At 41.9% G+C, this 8141-nt stretch overlaps 1 pseudogene; it reads left to right on the plus strand.

Annotated features, from left to right (window-relative positions):
- Nucleotides 1-1491: 1491 nt before the first annotated feature.
- On the plus strand, nt 1492-6728 carry LOC132881039 (E3 ubiquitin/ISG15 ligase TRIM25-like; annotated as a pseudogene).
- Nucleotides 6729-8141: the final 1413 nt, after the last annotated feature.

Here is an 8141-nt window from a genome sequence, read left to right on the forward strand (position 1 = left end):
TTTTATACCTCAAGATTACTGTTTACATCTTCAAAATGTATTTAGATTTCTGTTTCTCTGGCCACAGTTATTGTTGTGCCGTGCTTTCTGTGTTACAAAGGCCAGTCGTTCAGACTGTGGAACATATCTTTGTTAGCCAGTTTAGAAAGTCAGTACTCTCTCATTCCAATATTTTATGGGCATGACACACACAAGTGCATAAGCAAATGACAAATATTTTTCTAAAGTCATGGAGAAATTATGCTGCATTGCTTTGCCTCAATTAATGATTTTATACTTCGGGGTCTTTCTGACACTAGGCTCCATTAAGCTGAGGCGAGGAACAATTTACGAGTTCACATATTTAGAGGATCTTGTGTGGAATCATCTTGTGTTTCTTCACCACTGATTGCTATCATTGTAAAAGTGCGTAGCGTGTTAAACACAGAATTGCCATTGTGTAGTTAAAACCGTAAGATGTCATATGGTGGGAAATACAAGTGAGTCAGTTTTATTTCAAATTCAGCAGAAGTTGTGCTTTAGCCAATGAGAAGCCTCCATTGGGAAGCCAATCAGAAGTCTGTGTTCAAACAAAGAAAATTCCTTTTTAAAGGATTTTAACTGGAGCCGCCATTTTGTTTTGGGGTGCTTCTAGGGGTGGGTCCCTTGTAGTGGGACAGAGTTTAAAAATGACTGGTGGAAGTTTAAACTTCAGTGTGTATCCTGGATATCACTCAGTGCTCAAATTGTTTTATACAATAAAAGCACTTCATTGTGACTTCTTTCATGTCAGTGTATTTTTGGCTATGTTTAAGGTTCAGACTTCCACAACATAACTCACGTCATGAAGGAAAACACCAATCACACATGATCACTGTACTCCTCCTCCTTCTCTCTTTCTCCAATTCTTTCCCCCTCCCTTTCTCTCTCTCACACACACACACACACACATGCACAGAAGCAGGACATGACTCCTCATTTCAGAGGAAACGAAACTCAGAGTACCTCTTTCAGGGTGTGAGTTCAAGAAAAGGGCCGAGGCCAGTATATCAGTAGATCAGCTTTCAGTGGATCAGTTCATGTGTCCAGTTTGTCTGGATCTACTGAAGGATCCAGTGGCGATCCCCTGTGATCACAGTTTCTGTAAGGTGTGCATTAATGACTGCTGGGATCAGGATGATAAGAGCGGAGTTTATTGCTGTCCTCAGTGCGGAGACACTTTCACTCCAAGGCCTGTTCTACGCAGAAACAACATGCTGGATGAAGTGGTGGAGAAACTGAAGAAGAAGAAGAAGACTGAAGTCCAAGCTGCTTCTCCTGCTTACTGTTACACTGCATGAGATTTCCACAACATAACTCACGTCATGAAGGAAAACACCAATCACACATGAGCTCTGTACTCCTCCTCCTTCTTTCTCTCTCTCTCATTCTTTCCCCCTCGCTTTCTCTCTCATGCCCTTTCTTAGACACACAAAAGCAGGAAGTGACTTGTCATTTCAGAGAAAACAAAACTTAGTCTCTCTCTCTCTCTCACTGTGTGAGTTCAGGAAAATGTCCGAAGACAATATTTCAGTAGATCAGGACCAGTTCCTCTGTTCAGTTTGTCTGGATCTACTGAAGGATCCAGTGACGATCCCCTGTGGTCACAGTTTCTGTAAGGTGTGTATTAATGACTGCTGGGATCAGGATGAGAAGAGCGGAGTTTATCGCTGTCCTCAGTGCAGAGACACTTTCACTCCAAGGCCTGTTCTACGCAGAAACAATATGCTGGCTGAAGTGGTGGAGAAACTGAAGAAGAAGAGGAAGAAGAAGAAGAAGAAGACTGAAGTCCAAGCTGCTTCTCCTGCTCACTGTTACGCTGGACCTGGAGATGTGGAGTGTGATTTCTGCACTGGGAGAAAACACAAAGCCGTCAAGTCCTGTCTGATGTGTCTGGCCTCCTTCTGTGAAAATCATCTGAAACCTCACTATGAAGTTCCTGCTTTGAAAAAGCACAAGTTAGTCGAAGCTTCTGGAAATCTACAAGAGATGATCTGCTCTGAGCATGATGAAGCGTTGAAGCTCTACTGTCGTACTGACCAAAGCTTCATCTGTTATCTGTGTATGACAGATGAACACAAAAGCCACGACACCGTCTCAGTTAAAGCATACAGAAGTGAAAAACAGGTGAGAAATGCAAGTCTAATTTATTCAGAGTCATTTCATACAGTTTACATTTCTAATCTAAAGTGGCTGAAGGTTTTCACTCGAAGCAGAAGCCACACCTTATTTCACTTCTTTGATCTTTCGGTCTCCGTCTTTAAATGACTGATGAGTTTGATCAGTTCTGGCTCTGGGATTAGATTGGACGACCTCCTGCTTTACTCAGATTTAGGATGATATTTTTATCGTAATAATGATGATAATGTTGAAATGAGTTTAAGTTAATGGTGGAGTTGTTGATGCAAAGCAACATGATATTCTGACAATCATGTCAACGGACTCAGTTTTATTCATAATAAAAAACACATCAAGGAATAAATGTTGTTGCTGTTATTTGTGATGTGACCCAGTGGTTCTCACTCATAGTCCTGAAATACTAAAATACATTTGAGTGTTTAACTTCAGTGAACTTTAAAACCCCCAACATCCAGCCTTTTACACTTTAATAAGGTGCTCCGTAGAACCTGAGTGAACTTTAACCCTTTATCTGCAGGTAATATTCACCCACTGAGCTCATAACCTCATCATGTATAAACAGTGAAATGGATTTTATTTGTCCTCAGAGTGAGTTAAAGGAGGAGCAGATGAAATCCCAGCAGAAAATCCAGGAGAAGCAGAAGAAGGTGCAGGAGCTGAAACAGGCTGTGAACATTATAAAGGTGAGCAGTGAGCAGAGACAGAGCTGCTCCTAGAAACACACACAACATGGATAACGAGTCATTTACAGTCCCAGTAAGAGAGGGAATGATAGAGGAGCTTTAAATCTTGTGTGTGTGTGTGTGTGTGTGTGTGTGTGTGTGTGTGTGTGTGTGTGTGTGTGTGTGTGTGTCCTAACAGCGCAGTGCACAGACAGCAGTGGAGGACAGTGAGAGGATCTTTACTGAGCTGATCAGCTCCATGGAGAAAAAGTGCTCGGAGGTGACGAAGTTGATCAGAGATCAGGAGAAGGCTGAACTGAGTCGAGCTGAACGACTCCTGGAGCTACTGGAGTCGGAGATTGCTGATCTTCAGAGGAGAGTCACTGAGCTGGAGCAGCTTTCACACACACACGATCACATCCATTTCCTCCAGGTAACACTCACTGTCTGATCTACAGAGCCAACTGTTCCTCACACACTCTCTAAAACACTGCTGATTTGCTCTGATGTTATTCGTTCCTTTGGTACACTTTTTAACTTCATGATGTTTGTTTCTTTCTCTCTGTAGAGTTTCCAGTCTCTCTGTGTCTCTTCTGGACGTGAGGACTCACCCAGCATCACTGTCAATCAACATCTCTCATTTGATGGAGTGAGGAAATCTCTCTCTGATCTGAAAAAGAGACTCGAGGAATTCTGCCAGGAGGAACTCATCAAAATCCCTGAACATGGTAAGAGGATCTGTTCCTGCTGGAGTGAGGGAAGTCTTTACTCGCTCGGTGACAGAGTGATGTCGAGGTGTCAGTCTTTGTTCCTGAGCACCAAAGCACTGCACAGTTTAGAGTTTTTAACACTCACCTGATTCAAGTCTTGATGATGAACTGCTGATGTGAATGAGTTTGTGTTCGAGCTGAGAAACTCTGCACTCTGGTGCTTCAAGACTGAAGTGTGACGTCTGATCTACACAAATTTCTGATCTACACACATTTCTGATCTTCACACAAGTGATGATTTACACAAATGTCTGATTTTATGGGTTTTACCATCAGACCATTTTATTTCTGTCTCCACAGTTGAAGACGTTCAGATTTTACTCTCAGAGCCAGAGAGCAGAGACGAGTTTCTGAAATGTACGTCTACAACACACACACACACACACACACACACACACACACACACACACATGTCTACACACACACACACCAACAAAATTCACAAAAACACATGTATCTACAGTACAACACATACAGACGCACACACGTCTACAACATGCACAAATAGACGCGCATCTACAACATGCACAAACACACGCGCGTCTACAACACGCACAAACACACACGCATCTACAACACGCACAAACACACACATGCATCTACAACATGCACAAACACATGCGTCTACAACACGCACAAACACACACGTGTCTACAACATGCACAAACACACACGCATCTACAACATGCACGCGCATACACACGCGTCTACAACATGCACAAACACACACATGCATGTACAACATGCATAAACACACACATGCATGTACAACATGCACAAACACACACACACCCGTCTACAACATGCACAAACACACGCGTCGACAGCATGCACACACACAGGCGTCTACAACATGCACACACACACGCGCGTCTACAACATGCACAAACACACATGCATCTACAACATGCACAAACACACGCGTCGACAGCATGCACACACACACACACATCTACAACATGCACGCACACACGCGTCTACAACATGCACAAACACACGCGTCGACAGCATGCACACACACACACATCTACAACATGCACAAACACACGCGTCTAAAACATGCACAAACACACACACGCGTCTACAACATGCACACACACACACACACACACACACGTCTACAACATGCACGCACACACACGTCTACAACATGCACGCACACACACGTCTACAACATGCACAAACACACAAGCGTCTACAACATGCACAAACACATGCGTCTACAACATGCACAAACACATTCGTCGACAGCATGCACACACACACACATCTACAACATGCACAAACACACGCGTCTAAAACATGCACAAACACACGTCTACAGATGCACAAACACACACGCGTCTACAACATGCACGCACACACACACGTCTACAACATGCATAAACACACAAGCGTCTACAACATGCACAAACACACAAGCGTCTACAACATGCACAAACACACACACGAGTCTACAACATGCACAAACACACACGCATCTAAAACATGCACAAACACACACGTCTACAGCATGCACACACAGGCGTCTACAACATGCACACACACACGCGTCTACAACATGCATGCACACACACGCGTCTACAACATGCACGCACACACGCGTCTACAACATGCACGCACACACGCATCTACAACATGCACGCACACACGCATCTACAACATGCATGCACACGCGTCTACAACATGCATGCACACACACGCATCTACAACATGCATGCACACGCGTCTACAACATGCATGCACACACGCATCTACAACATGCACGCACACACGCGTCTACAACATGCATACACACACACGTCTACAACATGCACGCACACGCGTCTACAACATGCACGCACACACGCGTCTACAACATGCACACACACACGTCTACAACATGCACGCACACACGCGTCTACAACATGCACACACACACGTCTACAACATGCACAAACACACACGCGTCTACAACATGCACAAACACACACACCTGTCTACAACATGCACAAACACACACACCCGTCTACAACGTGCACAAACAGACACATGTCTACAACATGCGCAAACACACACGCGTCTACAACATGCACAAACACACACACGCGTCTACAACATTCACAAACACACACACACGTCTACAACATGAACAAACACACACGCATCTACAACATGCACCAACACGCACACATGTCTACACATGCACAAACACACACACGCGTCTCCAACATGCGCACACAAACACACACGTCTACAGCATGCACAAACACACATACACTTCTAGAACACACACACTCCACATAAATCTATGCTGTAATTAATATCTAACATGTTCACATTTCTCATGTGTTTAGATTTCTGTGATCTGACTCTGGATCCAAACACAGTAAATTATCACCTCATTCTGTCTGAGAAGAACAGAGTGGTGGCGTACAGTGAGAGAGAGCAGCCGTACTCTGATCATCCAGAGAGATTTGATTCCAGGTGGCAGGTGTTGTGTAAGGAGAGAGTGTGTGGACGCTGTTACTGGGAGGTGGAGTGGAGCGGTAAGGGATATGTGGAAATATCAGTGTCATATAAAGACATCAGAAAAAAAGGAAGGGGTAATGAGTGTTGGTTTGGACGCAACGATCAGTCCTGGAGTCTGGAGTGTTCTTCTTTTTCTTCTCTCTCTTTCTATCACAACAACATTGAGACTGATCTCAGGGTTCCATCCCCCTCCAGAATAGGAGTGTATGTAGATCACAGTGCAGGAACTCTGTCCTTCTACAGCGTCTCTGACACGATGAAGCTCCTCCACAGAGTCCACACCACATTCACTCAATCTCTATACGCTGGGTTCAGGCTCGACTGGTGGAAATCAGGACCAACTGTGAGGTTGTGCGATCCAAAAAAATAATGAGTTTTTGGTGTTTTATCGTCACTAATTTCTTGATTTAAAAAAAAAAAACTCCTTGTACATTTCCTTATTGATGCTCAATTGTGAAAAAAATTGTGAACATTAAATCATTAAAAACACTAAATGTTAAAACTCTGCATTTAGCCTCAGTCTAGAATCATCAGTTACAGATATAAAGGAAATGAAATTGTAAGATCTGAATGTACGGCCAATAAAATATAAAATCTCTACTGATTTCTGAAATTAGTGCAGCAAAATGCCTGAACTTTCTCTGAAGTCTGTATTTATTGGGTTTTATGTTTGTAAATATAATAATTTGTAATTTGGTAATAATGCATTGGTTAAAATGTTTACTGACTCTAATAAACCCTTAAAATGTGGATGTTTCACTCAGAAATATTTCATTACTAATAACCTGTTTTAGTCCTCAGAGAAATCTGGTTTGTTTTTTCAGGAAGAGGGAGACCAAAATAAAGCTTTCCAGGAATTTTCAGGATCATCCCCATGTCTTCATGTCTGTTCTTTTTTATGTCTTTAGGGCATCGCCTCTCCAGAATACAATCACAACAACAAACTTTACACAATCCGAGATATTTTAAGATCCACATGAATAAAAAGATGATGTCTGTCCTCCTTGGTAATGGGTTCTAGAAACTGTAGTTACCTGCCACTATGGGGCAGTGAAAAAATATCTTGGATCATATCTCGATATGTATCTGTTACATGGAATATTCCAGGATTTTACACAAATACGATGCATAGAGCGGCGGCTACAATTATCGACACCTTAACGATGTTTTGGCCGTTGCAAAAGAAGAAAAGACTTTCAATACGTAAATTGTGCATGAAAAATTACTCAAATTTCCACTGGACAAAAAAAATTAGTTGATTCCTGATTAATTAGCGCATCAGATCACATGACACTGTTCCACAATTATCGACACCTTTGTCCACAGTTATCAACACGTTTCTACAATTATTGACATCCAGATGATTATTTATTCAAAAAAATAATCGGTACGTGGTGTTAGGGTAACAAAACATAGTTCATGATTGTTTTACATCGACTTATATTTACTACAAAATATATTTGATTTAACTATATTGATGTGGGTGCTTACGTAAATTAGGAAGTAATTCTAATGTTTCTAAACAAATGAACTGACAATGTTTAATCCGTGTCAGAAAATCTTTTTGTTCCACTTTCTACCCACTTTTTTTGGACTTGCAGTTTTTTATTTTGGAGTGTATATATCAATCATACAACATATTGTCCATAATACAAGCTGTTCCCACATCCATCACCCCTCAGCCCATAACCAGGAAGGGTCAGCTCCCTCTGGATTGGTCTGATTCTCACGATTAAAGAGACAATGCAAATCCTAACTAACTAAACACATTATTAACAGAGACAGAGATAACAGGGTGTGACAAATAAATAGATACAATTCTATAAATACACAAAAACGAATGTGTCTCCTGAAAAAGTGTGTGAAATAAGTTATAAAGATAACAATAATAAATGGGAAAGAAAGAACAAGAAAAAAAGAAAAGGATCATAATATCACAGCCCCTTATCTCATTTCTACTCATTACAATGTGCATCCACTTGGCCTTTACTCTGCTACATTTATAGAGTTAAGGTACATGCTCCACTTTAGGAGAAATGTT

Source organism: Neoarius graeffei, chromosome 2, assembly GCF_027579695.1.
Source record: "Neoarius graeffei isolate fNeoGra1 chromosome 2, fNeoGra1.pri, whole genome shotgun sequence".
Taxonomy (NCBI): Eukaryota; Metazoa; Chordata; class Actinopteri; order Siluriformes; family Ariidae; genus Neoarius; species Neoarius graeffei.